This window comes from Scyliorhinus canicula, chromosome 15 (genome assembly GCF_902713615.1).
Source record: "Scyliorhinus canicula chromosome 15, sScyCan1.1, whole genome shotgun sequence".
Taxonomy (NCBI): Eukaryota; Metazoa; Chordata; class Chondrichthyes; order Carcharhiniformes; family Scyliorhinidae; genus Scyliorhinus; species Scyliorhinus canicula.
This window is the reverse complement of record NC_052160.1, coordinates 104,929,079-104,950,176: the sequence shown is the minus strand read 5'-3', so window position 1 is coordinate 104,950,176 and position 21,098 is coordinate 104,929,079. Positions and strand designations below refer to the sequence as shown.

The following is a 21,098-nucleotide window of genomic DNA, read 5'->3' as shown; positions in this document are numbered from 1 at the left end:
TGTACTATGAGGAAAGGTTGAGCAGGTTGGGCCTGTACTCATTAGAGTTTGGATGAATGAGAGGCGATCTTATTGAAATATAGAAGATTCTGAGGGGGCTTGACGGGACAGTTTCTGAGAGGGTATTTCTCCTCGTGGAGGAATCTAGAACTAGGGGGACACAATTTCAGAATAGGGGTCACTCATGTAAGATGGAGGTGGGAAGAAGAGCAGTGGAGACTTGATCATTGAATAAATTCAATGGAATTAAAGATTATAGGGGACCAGCATGAAGGTAGAGTTAAGGCCATAATAGAACAGCCATGATCTTAATGAGAGGCAAAGCAGGTTTGTTTCTACTCCTATTTCTAATATTTTTATGTTCAATAATGGCCAGCACCATCTCCTCCATGGGGTTGGGAAACCCAGGTTCACTCCTGGTCCCCGTGAGGGTGTATGGAGCACATGCATATTCGACATAAATGCTGATTGTTTGAGATTGTTTGTAGGCAAATATTTTTCAGGCTAAACGAAGGCTCGTGGTGGAGATCCCTGGGTCAGTGTTTGGGCCCTTGCTTTTCCTAATCTATATCAATAACCTAGACCCTGGTATGCAAGGCACAATTTCAAAGTTTGCGGATGTCACCAAACTTGGAAACATTGTGCGCTGTGAGGTGGATACTGTAGAACTTCAAAAGGACTTAGACAAGTTGGTGGAATGGACAGAGAGGTGGCACATGAAGTTCAATTTGGAGAAGCATGAAGTGATTCATTTTGATCGGAAGGACATGGTAAGGTGGTATTAAAGATATTAGGGTGACACAGTGGTACAGTGGTTAGCACTGCTGCCTCACAGCACCAGGGTCCTGGGTTCAATTCTAGCCTTGGGTGACTGTCTGTGCGGAGTTTGTAGGTTCTCCCCATGTCTGTGTAGGTTTCCTCCGGATGCTCCAGTTTCCTCCCACAGTCCAAAGATGTGTAGGTTAGGTTTATTGACCATGCTAAATTGGCCCTTTGTGTTCAAACGGTTAGGTTGTATTACAGGATAGGGTGGGGTGTGCACCTCGGTAGGGTGCTCTTTCAGAGGGTTGGTGTAGACTTGTTGGGCTGAATTGCATTCTTCTGCACTGTAATGATTCTATGATTCTACGATGGGCTGAATGGCGTCCTTCTGTGCCGTAACAGTTCTGTGATTAAAAATGAGATGGAGTGACATCCCCTGGTGGAACAATGTAATAAACATTCTGAGCGATGTACCCGAATGGGGACACAATGGGTGCTGTGGCACGCAATTGGCCAGGTGTTTCCCAGTGCTTGATGCTCACACAGAGGGCAAGCACCTGGGGGCCTCCAATCCCCTGTGGGACCCTCATGAGTACAGATCCATCTGGTCCCCATTTGTGAGCACCAGCACTGAATGACATTCCTCCGAGATCTCCAATGCTTGGGAGTTAGATCCCACTCCTTGGTCAGATCTCCGGAACCCATATTATAGTGCAGATTTGCCAGAAAGTAATCCCGCCCATAATGGCGGGATTCACATCGCAACGCCTTTCGAGGTCACGTTAGATCTCGCGAGGCATGGTAAGTCGGGTAGATTCTGGAAGTGAGATCTCCCGGCATCTACCAGTCACTTTGCACTGCGTTGATATTCGGGCACAATGCAACCGGTAGATCTCGCCCTCTAACTAACTAAGCCAAAATGTCATTTCCGGGATTGCTGATATGCCCCAGTCCCCACAGAGTACAGCAGCTGTGGGAGGCCTGGAACATACCAGTGGACATGACATGCTCCCTCTGCAGAACCATCCATCCACAAACGTAGCCACGGTATGGACTTGAGTGTATATGTGCATAAATCATTCAAGGTGGCAGGACAGCTTGATAGAGCAGTTAATGAAGCGTTTGCATCCCAGGCTTTATTGAAGGAGCATGGTGTACACGAGCAAGTTATGTTGAACTTGTATAGGACATTAGTTCAGCCTCAGCTGGAGTATAGGGGGCGATTCTCCAAAATGGAGACAAAGAGTTTGTGCCGTACGGCGTGTAATGGGCACGGGGACGACCGATTCTGTCCCACACAGGGGGCCAGCATGGTGCTGGAGCGATTCACGCTGCTCTAGCCTCCCTTCCCAGCGCCAAATGGGCGCCAGGCCAACCTGCGTATGCGCGGGGGACTTCTTCAGCGCGCCGGCCCCGACTCAACATGGCATCGGGGTTTAGGGGCCAGCCACGCAATAAAGTAGGCCCGGGACGGGAGAGGCCCGGCCACCGATTGGTGGGGCCCGATTGCGGGCCATACCCCATCAGGACCGCCGCCCGGCCCATCCGGGCCGGATAATTGACGATTCCAGTGGCCCGCATCTGGCGCCGCGTCAAACGCGCCGGCGCAAATGGCGCTGATTCTCCGCACCTCGGAGAATCACGCGCCGGCGCCGGGGCGTCGTGGCATGGTTGCAGTGATTCACCAGTTCTGGGTGCTGCATATTAGGAAGGATGAAAGAGTGCAGAAAGATGACATAGTGATTCCGGGAATGAGACACTACAGTTATGAAGAAATATTGGAGAAGTTGGTATTGTTTCCTTTTGAGAAAAGAAGGACAAGGGCAGATTTGCTCAAGGTTTTCAAAATTAATTGGGGTCTGGACAGGGTAAGTACTGAGAAACAATGGGCTGGATTCCCCGTCCTCCACCACCGGGAGAAGAGCTCCCAATACGGCGGAAAAATCGATTTGGGATAACCACATGTCAGAGAATTGGTGAATTTTATGAGTGCGTCCATGATAGTTTTATGCAGTAAAATCCCCGAGAGGCAACAAAGGGCATGCCACAGTAGATTTAGCAATGAGTCATGAGCCACATTTAGTTAACAGCCTAACATTTATCTGAATGCAATCAAAATATGATCGAGTTCAACGTCCTGTCTGAAAGAAGGAAACCCAAATTCCATACATCAATCTGAAGAATGAGGGAAACCAGGGAATTATGGACCAGTTAGCCTAATATCTGTTAATGGGAAATTACTGGAGTCTGTAATTAAAGGTAGGGTGACTGAATATCTTTAAAACATTTCAGCCGATCAGAGTGTGCCAGCATGGATCTGTAAAGCCTGGTCATGACTGACGATTCCCATTTTATTTTTTGAAGTGGTGACTAAAGTATGGAGCTTGGAAATGCTTGCAGATGTTATTTATATGGACTTCTGGAATACATTTGACGAACTCCCTGATTAAAAGATAAAGTTGAAACTCGTGAATTGAAGGCAGGTTATTGACCTGGTTCAAAAATAAAAATAATGGCTGGGCAGCAAGACAGAAAGAATAAGGATAATGGACAGGTACCCTCATTGGCAGGATGTAACTCACAATGATCTACACTGTCACCTCAACTGCGGACTGTACTTATCAAAATTATAGGATAAAAAGATATACATCTGAGTTTGCCAATGACATAAAAATAAGTGTCGTTGTAAGCAGCATAGATGGAAACATAAAATTACAATTGTATTAATAGACTAAGTGTAAAACTGTGCCAAATGGATTTTCTTGAAGGCCAATATGAGGTCATCCTTGAGGTCATTTGATTGCCATACTTTGGACCTAAAATGTAAAGACAGAGAATATCTAAATGGTGAGAAGTTTTTCAAAAAAGTGAAAAAGACTTGGGGGTCCAGGTACATAGGTCATTAAAGGCCAAGGTTCTTTGATCCGTGTTAGCCCTGCCACTGCTGTCAGCGAAAATGAAGAATTTGACAATTGGCCGAAACTCCATACACTGCAGCAGGACCAGAGAGTCCTCGTGGTGGGCGAGATCGGTGAACTCCAGCCAAAACCTAGGCGCAAGTACAGAAATTAATCATGAAGGCTAATGGAATGCTAGCCTTTATATCTAGAGTGCAAGTGGATAGAAGTTACGCTACAGCCATCCAAAGCCTTTGTTGCACCACACCTGCAGTATTATGAGTAGTTCTGGACACACTAACTTCGGAGTGATATATCGGCCTTCAAGGGAGTTCAACCCTGATTTATCAGTGGAGCAATTCAACGGGATTGAAAATCTATATCCGGTTTTGGGTGTGTTTTGCGGGGTGTTTCTCAGTGGCTACAGCGTCGAGAGACCCCTCCCCCACTATTCAACGGCACTTTGCTATTTTTTCTAGCTTGGCGGAGTTTCTCTCCACTGTGGCCACACTTGAGTCATTTCCTGGCAGTGCCAAGGTATCAAGTTGACAGTACCAGGGTGCTAGGCTGGCAGTGTCAATGTGCCCAGCTTCCAGAGGAACCCCAGGGTGCCACCCTGCCCTGTCCTTGACCACACGGGATATCTAATGGCTTTGGCGACCCCCTCAGATGCCATTATGACTGAGCCAAATGGATCATTTGAATATGTAGATCTGGATCACGCCTAGTGAGGCAAGACGCGGTTAAATCCCGTGAGGTGTTTTGAATGTCGCAAATCTCATAGGAGGCCTCGTGCAAGATTCAACGGCTTCGTCCTGCCACCAATTCGGGCGTGGCGCAGCCACTGATTCGCGGCCCAGATTTATACAAAGACTAAAGGAGATGGGATTACACAAATTAGGTAGCATTTCCTGTAAGTCAGAAAATAAATGTTTGATGTTTTCAAGATAGTAAGGAGAACAGACAGAGAAAAACAATTTCTGTTGGTTTGTTGTTGAGTCCAAAAATCATTTAACAATTAGAGCTAGACCTTTCGAGAGTGAAATTGGAAAACACTTCTGTTGGGCGGCATGGTGGCGCAGTGGTTAGTACGGCTGCCTCACGGCGCCGAGGACCCAGGTTCGGTCCCAGCCCCGGGTGACTGTCAGTGTGGAGTTTGTACATTCTCCCCATGTCTGCGTGGGTCTCATCCCCACAACCCAAAGATGTGCAGGTAGGTGGATTTGCAATGCTAAATTGGCCTTAATTGGAATAATTTTAAAAAACACTTCTATACTATAATCATAGTGTGGAACTCTGTCCTGTGAATGGCAATTGATACTTGATGAATCACTAACTTTAATTATGATTTTAGTTCACCAAAGATAGTTAAAGGATACATGATAAAGACAAGTTGCAGATCAGCCATTGTACAGCAGGATAAGCTCAAGAGGCTAAAGTAATGGTTGTGGCACTAAACAGTCCAATGCTTATGGTGTTTACTGTGGTAATCTTTGTGCAGTGCTAAATTTCTTTCAAAGGCATGGATTTTCTTTGAATCACAAACACTAAACACTCTCTCAGTAAGTTTCAATCGATTTTTTTTCTACAGAGTTTTATTTTCCCTCAAAATAGACTTAATCCATACATCATTGGCAAGTTTAGAAAACAATGTTTGTCTTCCTGTGCTGATTAGTACCGTAAGATTTTATTTCATTCACCGTTGCACTGACATTACAGTAATAAAGCTACTTAAATATCTGTGGTGTTTGTTTTTAGAACTGTATCACAAGTTGAATTATAAATGGTTGTCTGCCCAATCCTGTCATCCCTATTCTCCAGTATTTTTTGTTCTCCCATTCCCTTTCTGCACTCCTTTTTTTCTATCAGATTTATCTTTTCAACACTTCCCTCCTCCTCACCGCCAGTCCAAAAAGTTTAAAAAAAATAAATTTAGAGTACCCAATTCTTTTTTGCCAATTAAGGGGCAATTTAACTTGGCCAATTCACCAACCCTGCACATCTTTGGGTTGTGGGGATGAGACCCACGCAGACATGTGGAGAATGCGCAAGCTCCACACGGACAGTGACTCAGGGCCGGGATCGAACCTGGGTCCTCGGTGCCATGAGGCAGCAGTACTAACCACTGCACCACCGTGCTGCCCCCAAAAAGTTAACTTTGAAATACTTAATTTCCTCTGCTGACTTGGTTCAACGATAGTTATTGGGTGAGTAATATTTCAAGCGAATGTTCACAGGTTATAAGCCAACTGCAAAGGCTGTTTTCTTTGTAAGGAAGTAGCAAATACAAATTCTGACATTAAAGGTGACTGCAATCAGACCCATCCCCACTGACAGAAGAATAAACTCAGTGATGATCCCTAAAGGGAAATGATAAAAACACCTGCGTCATATTAAGGGTTAAAATAATACCTGAGGGGAGAAAATTGCTCAATTTTAATTTTATTTTATATTAAACTAAGATTGATGACAGATGGTTCTATCGTGACTAAAGTAGGTATGTGCACATATATACATGTGTGTGTGTGTGTGTGTATATATATGTGTCCTTATGTATATTGTGCATATTTGAAACACAGTACACAAAGTGCTGTGTGAAATAATAGGCTACTTCATGCACCCATTTATTGCTGACTGAAATTTCAGAAGTTGCATGTAGCTAATCATAGATCATAGAATTTACAATGCAGAAGGAGGCCATTCGGCCCATTAATCATTTCTTTAAATTTTGAAGTTAATTATTTTTATATGACAGGTGAAAAGGATGCTATAATGATAATAGCTTGGTGTTTAAAATTTTCATTTAAATACATTGGATGAAAATAATTTGAAACGCATTTAACAGAAGGCTCCCAAAATGATTAACTCTTTCATTTTCTGCATCACCATTCTGAGGAACTTTGGCACCAAATTTAGTTTTCCCCATGTGCATTCAGTGGGTCAAGGAAGAAATATCAAAAGAAATCAAAAACTGATTGTTCAATAACATGAAATTTCAGTTAACAACTTGATAAATATATTAACTGAGGAATTAATTCACTTATGAAGGATAGAAAAACCTAAATTAGACTGCAAACTCTTATCTCAATGGGCTTTTAATGAAAGTTGTGAAAGAGACTTTGCTGTTTTGTTTTTCAGTGACAGTAAAATACGATTAAGACCAGCATGTGTAAAATGTTTGTTGTAGCAATTTGCAGCTGTGGTTCGGAACCCTTGAGGACACGTTGGAAGGATTTCCTCTCACTTGTGTGAGAGATGTAAACCTAAGTGTGAGATGGGTTTGTGGTAGAAAGAATACATTATAGGGAATAAAGAAGTGTTTGGTGTATACTGACCTATCACATGCTAAGAAAGACTCAATCCTGATGCAAGAGCTCTTTGCTCAAAGGGGGTATGTATTTAGCAGTGGAGAACAAGTAAGCTTGGTATAGCATTGGACTGAGAGCCCAGACATCCATTAGAGCACAGAAACACCTGAGCCACAAGGAAAGCATTGCTTGATTGGCAGTTGTGACTGTCAATTGCACAATGTTTCTTTCCACAACACAAAGAGGTTTCAGTTTCTGCCATTGATTCTTTAAAGAGTCTGGATGATTGACCCTTACTTGGTCTGGAGTGAAAAAGGAATCTTTTTAAGAGTGGTAAGTTTTCAATGACTTTTAAAAGCCATTTTACTCATCCTGTTGTCACGATGGAATTCATTGATTGTCTGTAATGTTTAGTAGGTGAATGGGCATGGAAGTGCCATAGCTTGTCATGAGGGCATGAGGGGCCTTAAGGGTTATTTGTGATAGTTATGCTTTGGTATGGAACGTATGAGATGCCACAGGGGGTGGACTGGGGACATAGCTTGGCATGGGGGCCGTAGGGGGACGCACACATTTGTGGGTCGAGATTGTGAGGTCACATGGATGGGACACGGGAAGTGTGAGTAGGGATGTGAGGGCTTCACGTTTTTCATTACAGCTAAGACAATGCCCCACAGCACAGAGAGAGATCTTTAAAATAGCCCCTCTCGGCGACTGGCAACCCTTCTGGTCCAATTGCAGCTCACACCTGTCCTGCCCACAAACAAATGAAAATCCCATCTTTCTTGGCACTTTCTCCCAAGGGGGGCAGTCCGAACCAGGAATTATCCCAACTCACGCTGTCTGCTTTGTGGATGAAAATCAAGTCTTTATTGTCATATTTTGCAACACCTGAGCACTTTGTTATGTTTCTCTCTTTTTCTTCCCTTTCTGTCGGCAAGTGTAAACACATTTAGTTCAATAATGGCTGCGTGCATCAGAGCATGTGTTAATGTCACAGTGCAATCCTTATACACAGTACATCCAAACATAACTCGGAACATAGAACACATAGGACATGCAGTGCAGAAGGAGGTCATTTGGCCCATTGAGTCTGCACCGACCCACTTAAGCCCTCATTTCCACCCTATCGCCATAACCCAATAACCCCTCCTAAACTTTTTGGACACTAAGGGCAATTTATCATGGCCAATCCACCTAGCCTGCACGCCTTGGACTGTGGGAGGAAACCGGAGCACCCGGAGGAAACCCAAGCAGACACGGGGAGAATGCACAGACAGTGTCCCAGCAGGGAATCGAACCTGGGACCCTGGCGCTGTGAAGGCACAGTGCTATATTCTACCGTGCGCCCTGTGCTACCGTGTGCTCACATGCAAACATATGAACTAGGAACAGGAGTAGGACAAGTATCCAAGACCGGAGTGAGTTCAAGATGCAGTTAATGCCCTGGCGAGAATGTTTAGTTAATTCACAACCTTTTACTGGAACTGGGAATTTGCTCGAGGTTATTCTGAAAGCCAATGAATTAATGGCTGGAGTGGGTGAACAGAAAACAGATTAATGCTTTGCGCTGGTAAGATACCTAATCTTATATAGTCAAATTATAGTAGTACACCCACGACTGTGTGGGAACTGATAAGCACTTAACTTCCTTTGGTTTGGATAAGTATTTTTATAGTGGGTGTACAATCAAATAAATATAAATTACTTCTGTGGAATTCTCTGCTTAGTTTGACAAAGAAGGATATTTCCATATTATAATGCCTTATCAAATCAAAAGGACTCCAGTGATTTACCCAATCAAATACTTCTTGCAGTGCTGTACCTATAATGGGACAACCATGTCACACAAATAGCAATGAGACAAATCGCTGGTTAATCAATATTTGGTGAGTATGGTTTAGTGCTATTGAGGAAGACGTTTTGTCTAGAATATGAGGAATACCTCTTTTTCATAATTTTGGATTTTTGTCATCCAGTTGAATATTGGAAAGAGCTCCACTTGAACATTTCAAGCAAGGCTTTCCACTCCCAACAAGCCAACAACCCTTCAGCACTGTAGAGAAGTATAGTACAGGTTATGCCAGTAAGAACAGTAGGATTGCCTTGAGAATCCGAGTTCCCGATCAAATCGGGGGCGAAGCATCGCAAAAGCAGCGCCAATCCGCCAAAGCGGCGCACTCTCGGATTATGCCACGCCACGTATCAACGGCTTTAGGATGTTGCCTGAGGCACGTCCCCCCGATGCTCCGCTCCTGACCGGCGGGTTCCCAATGGTGTGGGACATGTGTGGTCTCACCCGTGGGTAACTCGGATTGGCGACTGCTGACTCAGTCCAGTGCCGCCACAGCCAGTGGAGGGCAGATCCGCGGGCAGGGGGGATATTATTTGTGGTTGGGGGCACTGTGGGGGTTGGTCCGGGGCACGCTAGCCGGCCGAAAGGGGGAATATTTTGCAGGCCGGATCCGCGAGCGGCCGCTGCCATGTAGCAAGGCACGGTTGCTGCAGGCCGCCGCCGTGCGTGTGCGCGGCCATGGACCCGGCAATTCTCCGGGGTGTATTGGCAGCTAGAGCCGGGTGCCAAGGCACCCGTCCAACTCTCCCATGATCCTTGTGTAAGGAGAACAACTTTTTTTCGATAAACATTATCATCGGATGTCAAGATGGCATCCTTGGCCTGACCTCCAACCACTTCCAAATGGCAATCATTTCTGATATCTAGAAGTTTGCCCCTCTCTCTCTCTCTCTCTCTCTCTCTCTCTCTCTCTCTCTCTCTCTCTCTCTCTCTCAATCTCTTTCTCTCTCTCACCAACTCTCTCTCACCAACTCTAACTTTCTCTCACCAACGCTCTCTCACCAGCCTTCCATAATACAACCGGTCCCTTCTGAATATGGAAACAGGAACTCCCAGTATAATGAATCCCTGCGCTCAACTTCACTTCCTTGTTGTAATTGGTGCTGTAAGGAATGGGGAGAGCTGGAAACCAGGCATATGGCCACATAACGATTCTATCTTCCTTTCTCATCTTACATTCTTCACACTGTCGCATCAAATAGTTCAGATGAATAAAACATATCAAGTGGTGAGTGGAATAAAGAATCAAGTCCTTCAACTATGAAAATGTTAAGGACGATGAGCATCTTACAAGGTCAACCAGGAAGTTATGAAGCAGGTCCCGGTGAGTTTCTAGTCCCTTCCAGCAGAATCTTATGTAAATCTGGAAAACTGTCAAAAGATGAGATGAATGATGAAGTGTGAAAGACACACATCATCATTGATGTCATCTTCACATCACATTCAATCAGTTGCGGAATGAAAGATTTTCTTAGATATTTAATAGCATACATATCCTGGGCGAGATTCTCCCATCCCGCGGCAGAGTTCCCGCGCCGTCGTAAACGCCATCGTGTTTTACACGGCGGCGGCTGTGTACCGTCAACTTATTCTGGCCCGCAAAAGGGGCCAGCACGGGGGTGTCGAGAAGTATGGGGGCGTGGCGCCATATCGGCATCATTCATACGACGCCATGTCGCTTAAAATGTGCGCGAGCGCCGCCAAGTCCCAAGACCGGCCAGATGGACGCCCCCCGCCATGCCGCCCTGAGGTTCCGTGACCACGACCTAGAGACACTGCTGGACGCGGTCGAAGATAGAGGGCGATCCTGTGTCGTAGACGTGGCCACCGGCACCCTGCCAGCACAGTGCAGAGGAATTGGCGTGAAGTGGGCGTTGCAGTCAGCGCAGTGGGGCGAACCCTACGGACGGCCGAGCAGTGCCGCAGGAAGATGCACGACCTGAGGAGGGCAGCCAAGGTGAGTGCACCGAGACGTGCCCCTGGCACCACCCAACCCCTACCAGAGACACATGTGACAATAACCCCACCCCCCCCAGGAGTGTTACCAAACCCCCCACTTGACCCTCATGGGCTGCACACCCTGAAAGCCCAGTGCTCCCATACCATCACATAGGCGTCATCTGCGCGGGATGCTGTGTACCGACTAACTCTGATGCTTTGCTTCCCCCTCCTGGGGAGAAGACCGCCGACAACCACAGGGAGTGCGCAAGAACTGGAGGGGGTTCACTTGCACTGCACCCCCTCACAGTACACGAACAGAGGGCACTCGACCTCGTTGGCAGAGGAGGCGACCAGGATGTTGCCCCTTGCCAGATCGGAGGCGCACCAGCAAGTGAGAGTCCCCTGCCTGCCTACACCCCCCCCCCCCCCCCCCACTACACCCCCTCACCCCAATCTGCGTGTGAACGATGCATGCAGCATTGTGTGTTGCAGGACCTGCCGCTGATCGCCCCGGACCGTCTGCCGCTGCTCGGACCCCATAAGTGGCAGATCCAGATGCCCCAGGGATGGACGCCACGGCGGGGAAGGCAGACGGCAATGAAGGCCTTCCTTCGTCACTGGGACGCACAGAGGACTGAGACCCAGGACAGTGATGAACAGAGGACGTCAAGCCAGGACACTGGCACACAGATGACGGACAGACCGGACAGTGACCCTCAGATAGGGGCAACAGAAAGAACACCGGCACCGGGGTCGATGCAGGAGCCCCCAGACTCTGGGCCCGATGAGGACCCAGACTTGGCATCACTGCACTCACCCACACCCCCCACTATCGCAGAGACTCCACCTCACTTGAGTGATTAGGCTTCTGGGACACAGACTGGTGCGCACCACACAGCCGTACTGGTACAGCAGGTGGAAATAGGAGCAGCCGAGGGGCCGGACGGCTGGAGGGCAGCCCAGACCCAGCAACCAGCTGCCGCACAGATGGTTCCCTGGTTCCTGGACTTTCCAGTCTCACCCATAGACCCGATGCAGTTAGAAACGCAGGGATTAGACGACAGGATGATGGCCAGCTTCCAGCAGCTGCAGACGCAGGTGGAGTAGTCCATCCGCGTCCCAGGAGCATGGAGTGGTGCCGGTCATGGCTGCCACCCAGGCTGTCACCGCACGGGTGGTGTCCGCGGTGGAGGCAATGGGTGCAACGGTTTCGGCCATGGGTCAGGTTATGCAAGGCGTGGGGCGTCATGTGCACGCGTCATCCTTGGCCCAGGACAGGGCTGCCCTCTCACAGGCAGCCATGTGCCAGAGCCAACTGGACATCTCAGCCACGCTCCGCAGTCTGGCCGAATCGCAGGAGACCATCGCTGAGACCATCAGCGATATTTCCCAGGTGATGGCTCTGTCTCAGCAGGATATCTCTGAGAGCATCGGCAGGCCTCGCCCAGATGCTGGATGGCATCGCACAGACACAGAGGGAGGTGGCGTAGTCCCAGACAGGAATGGTCCACTCCCTGAGCTCCATCGCTGCTAACATTCAGACCCTGGTCGATACCACAGCGGGCCTCCAGGACTTGCAGCACAGGTGTCGGGGGTGCCTCGGGGCCTGTCTCCACTCGCACCCCTGTCCTGTAGAGAGGCCTGGGGGCCACCCAGCACCCCGAGGAAGGAGGAGGTTCCGGGTCCGTCGTGGTGACTCCTGCAAGGGAGGTCCCGGAACACCGTGAATCCTCGGACTCACCCTGTTCTGTCCTTGGCGCATCAGGTTGGCAGTGGGCAGAACAAGGTGGCACCAAACCATCCAGCATGCCCACGGAGCAGCCTGGCCCATCCAAGCTGGGTCATCCCAGGAAACGCACGCCAACGGGGAGCCAAGTCGCAGGACAGGAGTCTCAGCAGTTACTTGGGGGTAGTGGTCGGGCCCGTAAGACCAAGAAGTTTGACATCTAGTAATTTGGCACGGGTGCAGGGCACAGTATAGTTATAGGGGCTAGGGATCTTGTATGTTACTGTTACAATCAAACTCACTGTTACACCATTGCAAGATGTCTCTGTGCTATGTCCGTTGGCCGCGGGGCCGTGAACAGAACTGATTGGCACTGTGTTTGAAGGTCGGTGGAATGGTGAACCCAGTTGTGTGTAAAGATTCCCCCCGGCCGTACTTGGCACCCCGCCGCCAGCTACCCAACATGTCCATGTGTGTGTCCATAATGCGTACAGAGACCACCCACGTGGAGGGTGTAGCTGTGGCCATGGGTCAGACATTGGCTAACGATTTCGAGCTCACAGCTCATCGCAGAGCGGGTTATCATCACCCTTCATGGCATTGAACACACCCACTTCCAAAAGCAATAGTGTGAGACAATGTGCCGCAGTTGTAGGGTGCTGTGCATGTGGTGGTGTGGCAGGGAAGGTAGTCGGGTGGGAAAGGAGGTGAGGGTGCTGGGTGGTGAGGTGGGGAGGTGTGGTGGTGCCAGTGCCCCTGCTCAGAGGTGGTCACAGATGGAAGCTTCAGGGATGTTGTTACTCCGAAGAATAAAGATAGATGGATGGAGGGGCCGGGAGGAAGCAGTCAGTAACAGGGATCCCCTGTGGTCGTTCCCCTTAGTAACAAGTATACCGCTTTGGATACTGTTGGGTGGCGGGGGGGAACTTACTAGGGGTAAGCCATGGGGAACAGGTCTCTGGCACAGAGTTTGTCCCTGTTGCTCAGAAGAGAAGGGGGGAGAGGAGTAGAGCATTAGTCATTGGAGACTCCATAGTTAGGGGGATAGATAGGAGATTCTGTGGGAACTAGACAAGAAGGGCTTGAGGTTCATAAGGAGGAGGTGTTAGCAATTCTGGAAAGAGTGTAAATAGATAAGTCCCCTGGGCGGGATGGGATTTATCCTAGGATTCTCTGGGAAGCTAGGGAGGAGATTGCTGAGCCTTTGGCTTTGATCTTTAAGTCATCTTTGTCTCCAGGAATTGTGCCAGAAGACTGGAGGATAGCAAATGTTGTCCCCTTGTTCAAGAAGGGGAGTAGAGACAACCCCGGTAACTATAGACCAGTGAGCCTTACTTCTGTTGTGGCCAAAGTCTTGGAAAGGTTTATAAGAGATAGGATGTATAATCATCTGGAAAGGAATCATTTGATTAGAGATAGTCAACACGGTTATGTGAAGGGTAGGTCGTGCCTCACAAACCTCATTGAGTTCTTCGAGAAGGTGACCAAACAGGTGGATGAGGGTAAAGCAGTTGATGTGGTGTATATGGATTTCAGTAAAGCATTTGATAAGGTTCCCCACGGTAGGCTATTGCAGAAAATACGGCGGCATGGGATTCAGGATGATTTAGCAGTTTGGATCAGAAATTGGCTAGCTGGAAGAAGACAAAGGCTGGTGGTTGATGGGAAATGTTCACACTGGAGTCCAGTTACTAGTGGTGTACCACAAGGATCTGTTTTGGGGCCACTGCTGTTTGTCATTTTTATAAATGACCTAGAGGAGGGTGTAGAAGGATGGGTGAGTAAATTTGCAGATGACACTAAAGTCGGTGGAGTTGTGGACAGTGCGGAAGGATGTTACAAGTTACAGAGGGACATAGATAAGCTGCAGAGCTGGGCTGAGAGGTGACAAATGGAGTTTAATGCAGAAAAATGTGAGGTGATTCATTTTGGAAGGAATAACAGGAAGACAGAATACTGGGCTAATGGTAAGATTTTTGGTAGTGTGGATGAGCAGAGAGATCTCGGTGTCCATGTCCATAGATCCCTGAAAGTTGCCACCCAGGTTGAGAGGGTTGTTAAGAAAGCGTACGGTGTGTTAGCTTTTATTGGTAGAGGAATTGAGTTTCGGAGCCATGAGGTCATGTTGCAGCTGTACAAAACTCTTTTGCGGCCGCATTTGGAGTATTGCGTGTAATTCTGGTCGCCGCATTATAGGAAGGATGTGGAAGCATTGGAAAGGGTGCAGAGGAGATTTACCAGAATGTTGCCTGGTATGGAGGGAAGATCTTATGAGGGAAGGCTGAGGGACTTGAGGCTGTTTTTGTTAGAGAGAAGAAGGTTAAGAGGTGACTTAATTGAGGCATACAAGATGATCAGAGGATTAGATAGGGTGGACAGTGAGAGCCTTTTTCCTCGGATTGTGATGTCCAGCACGAGGGGATATAGCTTTAAATTGAGGGGCGATGTCAGAGGTAGGTTCTTTACTCAGAGACTAGTCAGGGCGTGGAATGCCCTGCCTGCAACAGTAGTAGACTCGCCAACACTAAGGGCATTCCAACGGTCATTGGATAGGTGGGCTTGAGAGTGGTTTCACAGGTCGGCGCAACATCGAGGGCCGAAGGGCCTGTACTGCGCTGTAATATTCTATGTTCTATGTTCAGAGAGCTCCTACCCCCCAGTTGGTGAAACGTGCAGCTATTAATGCCTCGCGTGCGCGCTGGCCAAGCCGGTGGCGTCGTGCAGCCTCCGATCCATAACACGTCCCCATGTCGCGTCTGTTGCCCCCCTTATCCCCATCCTCCTCATCTGGAAGGTGTCCTCTCCTGCGGCCTCCCCCTCTGCCCCCTCCTCCTCTCCTCCTCCTCCTCCAGCGCATCACCCCTCTGCTGGGCAATATTGTGGAGGACACAGCAGACAACAACGATGCGGCCGACCCTCTCTGAATGGTACTGGAGGGCACCTCAGAGCAGTCCAGGCACCTGAAGCATATCTTCAACAGGCTGAAGCACCTCTCGATCACACCCCTGGTTGCTGCATGGCCTCATTATATCGGGTTTCCATGTCGGTCTGTGGCCTCCGAATAGGCATCATCAGCCATGAACGCAACGGGTAACCCTTGTCACCCAGCAACCCACCCAGCAACCAGCCCCATCCGGAGGGGGGGGGGGGGGGGGGGAGACGTCCCTCGAACATGGCAGGAATTAACGATTGTGCTAGGATAAACGCATCATGTACACTGCCCAGGTACTGTGCGCAGAAATGCATGATCTTCATGCGGTGGTCACAGACCATCTGAATGTTCATGGAGTAGGACCCCTTCCTGTTCATGAAGACGTTCCTGTTCTCTGCTGGAGGCCGCATGGCGACGTACACCACATCCATCGCCCCCTGTACCATGGGTATCCCAGCCACAGCAGCGAATCCTGCTGCCTGGACATTCTGGTGGGCGAGGTCCACTAGGAACTGCATGTAGCGGACCGCGATGTTGTACAGGGCGTCGGTCACTGCATGGATGCACTCGTGCACTGATGACTGGGAGATGCCGGAGAGGTCCCCACTCGGTGACTGGAACGACCCTGTCGGATAGAAGTTCAGGGCCACCGTTACATTGACCGCCACCGGCAGAGCATGTCCTCCCTCAGTGCCACGCAGTGCCAGGTGTGCCATCAGGTGATAGATGTGTGCGACTGTTTCCCAACTGATCCTGAGTCTCTTCCTGCATGCCCTGTCCGGCAGGTCCTCGAAGGACATGCGGCGCCGGTAGACACGTGGCCTCATGGGGTGTCTCTGCCACCTTGGCGCCAACACCACCTCCTCCCCATGCTCCTCATCCACATCGGTATCATCATCCTGTGCATCCCCCTCGTTGTTCTGTTCGTTGTCCGCCTCGGCCACATCCTGCTCCGGTCAGGCAGGCGGCCTTGCAGCCTCAACGGGTCCCACCTGGCCTGCTGCAGCCTGCCCTTCTGCTGCAGCCAGTCCCTCTGCTGCAGCCACTGCTGCCCCAGCCAGTCTGAACCGCATGCGCCGACGCTGCCACAGGCAAGACAGCGGCTCCCGCCACGGCGGCCACCATCACTGGCTGGTGCACAAACATTATGATCTGCAGGGTGTGGGAGGGGGTATACAACATGTTTATGGATGGCACATGGTCCCCTCTACAGCCAGGTGCCGTGGAGTACATGTCTGCCCCGGCGTGCTGATTGCGCCACAGCCACACATGCACCCAGACCCCGCCCAATACTGCCCGTCCCTCCTGATAGCATCATCATTGGATGACTATGCCCTCACTGGGGGATGCCGCCGATGGATGCCGCCTGCTGGGAGGTCTACCCCTGGAGGGTGCCACACCTATGGGCAAGGCCTAGGGCCATGCGGGCAGACAGCGCCCGAGGCCGTGCCCATCATCGTGGCCGCCGTACTGGCGACAGTGGCTCTGGCAACGCACTGCACTGGCATGGCGGCTGGCATGACATCCACATGCCCCCCCTCCCGAACATGGAGGCCCCCGGCCCAGCCCCCTCCCCTGAACATAGAGGGCCCGCCCCCAGCATAGAGGCCCGCACCCCCCCCCCCCCCCCCCCCCCCCCGAACATGGAAGCCCTCCCCCACCTTGGCAGCAGCCCCGTCCGTGTCTGTCCCGAGATTGTCACAAATGCAATACGCCGGCCGCTCACCTCCTCCCCGTACCGATTTTTATTTGCAGGTTTGAACGGCGCCGGTGTGACCTGGGGTCACACCGTCTGGACTTTGACCCATCCGGGCCGCAGATTCGGAGAATCGCGGGACTTACCCCCTTGGCTGATTCTCCGGGCAGCGCGGCGCTGTTCACGATTAAGCCGTGGGAAAATGGCGAGACGAGGCCGAAACGGCGCCTCGTGAAAATCAGCGCGATCGACGATTCTCTGACCCGGCGCGGGGTCGGAGAATCCCATCCCCTGTCATAGTGCACTTAGTAAACTTTACAATGCAAATAGGCTAATTCTGATTGCAAATTACATTTACCAAATTCTGGACCTTCTTGAAAGAACTGCTGGAGTCATCATTGTTGTGTTGAGGGAGGCTGATAGATCAGAGGGGTGAGAGAGAGAGACATAAACTTCTGGATATCAGAAAAGTTTGCCATTGGGAAGTGGGGTAAAGGTCAGGTTAGGGATACAGATTGAACATTGGTGTACCTACATGATGGTTTTCGCTGGAATTGGTGTTCCTTGGTGACTTTGTGTGGTCCAGTGGCATTATTTGGATTGTGTTGTTTTGTTCCAATTTACACAATTCAATCTTGATTGGTTTCTCAACAATTTCCATTTTTAACTTGAAATACTCCAGACCTTAGTCCATGGACAGCGTCAGTGCCATGTGCAAAAACGGTTCTTTCATTTTGTGTATCATACAGTCAGTGCACAACATGTTGTTTCCTACCGAGTCTCTATATCATAAGCTTCCACGAATTACTTATTTGCAGGAGTAAATGTGGGAAATCAAGTTGCATCTGAGTGGATGACTTGAGTTATCAATGATTGTGTAAATAAAATCACTGAGGCTAAATATCAGCTTGCCTTCACAAGCTTTACATGCAACATTTTTAAAATAGACCCTGGAAAGCTTATATCGATGAGCTGTGCAATTCAAATATTATCTGATGATGTGAATTATTAATGCTTTTACATTGCATTACTAAAACATACAGGGTCAATGCACTGGACTGCCAGCTTTTTAAAATAACTGCCATACATAAATGACAATAAAGATCACAATTTATTTAGCACTTCCAACAGCATTTTCTTTCCACCTTCCTTTCATCATACTTAACGAGAAGGAAAAGAGGCCATAGTTCCTTGAGGCAATCGGACCTAAGAAAGAAACAGGAAAGAATTTTCATTTTCAATAGTGCTTTTCAAACCCAGAGGACATCCCATTGTGCCCTCCGGGCAATGAAATACTTTGAAACCAAAGAGAAAATGCTGTAAAATCTCAGCAGGTCTGGCAGCATCTGTAGGGAGAGAATCTGGGCTCGAAACGTTAGCTCTTTTCTCTCCCTACAGAAGCTGCCAGACCTGCTACCATTTTTCAGCATTTTCTCTTTGGCTTCAAGTTCCAGCATCCACAGTAATTTGCTTTTATCCAGTGAAATACTTTGAATCATAGTCACTTGTTTTGTGGAAGTCAGACCTTTCCAGACAGAAATGAGTTTATTCTGTCACATGAACCAGTTTAGACAAATGAAACATATCACATGGCAGGCAGATTAATAAATCAGAGGCAGAGCATCTTAACTGTTTACTCAGTTGCAGTACCCCTTGCATGTTTATGTTTACATCGAAACATAGAAAATTGGAGCTGGAGGAGGCCATTTGGCCCTTTGCACATGCTCCACATTCATTATAATCATGCTGATCATCCAACTCAATACCCTAATCTTGCATTCCGCCCCCCTTATTCTTCGATCCCCTCCGCCCCTAGTGCAATATCTAACTGCTTCTTGAAAACATAGAAGGACTGGATTCTCCCAAAATGGGACTATGTCCTCACACCGGCGTAAAAACGTTGGGGTTTTACTCCTGAAATTCCTATAAAAAAGATGACATAATTCATCCCCCCTGCAGGGGTCTAGCAGGGACTTGGAGTAAATCTCGCAGCTTTAGCTGTGGATATGGGCTCCCGCACTTCCGGTTCAGCGTGGCCCACGGCACACGGCCGCGGCCTCCAGCAGCCACGCCGAGGTCCATGGTGGACTCAGACCGCGGAGCCAGACAGAGAAAGGAGACCCCCCCCCCCCCCAAAATCGGCTGCGCGCCCAGACATCTAGCCCCGCGCACCTAATCCCCGGCTGCCTATAAGGGCCCCCCTGGCCTCTGATCCCCCCGCCTCTGACCAGAACGGCTGCAGACTGAGTCCGCAGCCACCATGCCAGCATTCTGAGTGGCAATAGGTGGTTAGTACCACGCCGTCGGGAACTCGGCCGGTTGAGAGCGAATGTTTGTTGGGCGGCGCTCTGGCAATGGCCCCCCGGTGGCTCGGCATACTCCGCAGTCATGCTGATTTTCGGGGCCCGGAGAATCACCGGAGTGGCGCCAGGCTCGATTACGGCATGAACGTGTATTCTCCGCCCATGCGCCGGCCGCGATTTCGGCGCGGGTCTGCGGAGAATTCAGCCCACAATGTTTTAGCCTCAACTACTTCCTGTGGTAACGTATTCCATAAGTTCATCACTCTCTGGGTGAAGAAATTTCTCTTCATCTCCATCCTAAATGGGCGACACGGTGGTGCTATGGTTAGCACTGCTGCCTCACGGCGCCGAGGAACCGGGTTTGATCCCGACCTTAGCTCATTGTCCATATGGAGGGCCGAAGGGCCTGTACTGCACTGTAATGTTAATGTTCTATGTGTCTGTGTGGGTCTCACCCGTACAACCCAAAGATGTGCAAGGTAGGTGGATTGGCCACGCTAAATTGCCCCTTGATTTGAAAAAAGAAATCTCTCCAAAATGGTCTACTCCGTATCCTCAGACTTTGACTCCTGGTTCTGGACATACCCACTATCAGGATCATCCTTCCTGCACCTACCCTGTCCAGTCCTGTTAGAATTTTATAGGTTGCTATGCAAGCCTCCTCATTCTTCTGAACTCCAGGTGACACAATCCAAACCAATTCAATCTGTCCTCATACGTCAGTCCTGCCATACCAGGAATCAATCTGGTAACTCTTCGCTGTATTCCCTCTAGGACAAGAACATCCTTCCTCAGATAAGGAGACCAAAACTGCACATAATGGGCGAAATTCTCCGACCCCACGCAGGGTCGGAGAATTGGCGGGAAGCGGCGTTATTTCCGCTCCCGCAGGTTTTTGAATTCTCCCGCCGGTCATAAACCGGCGTTGTGCAAATCCCGCCGGCGGGATTTCATTTTTTTTAAACTTACCTCAAATCTCCGGCCCGGATGGGCCGAAGTCCCGCCGCTGGGAGGCCTTCTCCCGCCGCCGAGGTTTAAACCACCTCTGGAACGGCGGGCTCAGCGGCGCGAGCAGGCCCCCGGGGCCCTGGGGGGGCGGGGGGCGATCGGACCCGGGGGGGTGCCCCCACGGAGGCCTGGCCCGCGATCGGGGCCCCCCGCTCACTCCGCGGGGCAGTGCCGTGGGGGCACTCTTTCTCCTTCCGCGCCGCCACGGCCTCCGCCATGGCGGACGCGGAGGACAACCCCGCATCGCGCATGCGCCGGCAGTGACGTCAGCGGCAGCTGGCCGCTGACGTCACTGCCGGCGCATGCGCCGACCGCCGAAAGCCTTTCGGCCAGCCCCGCTTCCGACTGCGCCGGGTGTTTGCGCCAGTCTTCTGGTGCAAACTGCTCCGGCGCGGGGCTGGCCCCCAAAGGTGGGGAGAATTCCCCACCTTTGGGGAGGCGCGACCCCTGAGTGGTTGGCGCCACTCCCCTACGCCGGCACCCTCCGTCACGCCGGGTAGGGGAGAATCCAGCCCAATATTCCAGGTGTGGCCTCACCAAGCCCTGTATAATTGCAGCAAGACACCCCTGCTTGTGTACTCGAATCCTCTCGCAATGAAGGCCAGCATACCGTTTGCCTTCTTTACCGCCTGCTGTACCTGCATGCTTACCTTCAGTGACTGGTGTGCGC

At 49.9% G+C, this 21,098-nt stretch overlaps 1 protein-coding gene across 4 annotated transcripts in view; it reads left to right on the top strand.

The window, feature by feature from the left end:
* Positions 1–21,098, top strand: part of LOC119979037 (neuron navigator 1-like) — an 806,372-nt gene that overhangs the window by 386,673 nt on the left and 398,601 nt on the right. The gene's annotated exons all lie outside the window — the stretch shown is intronic.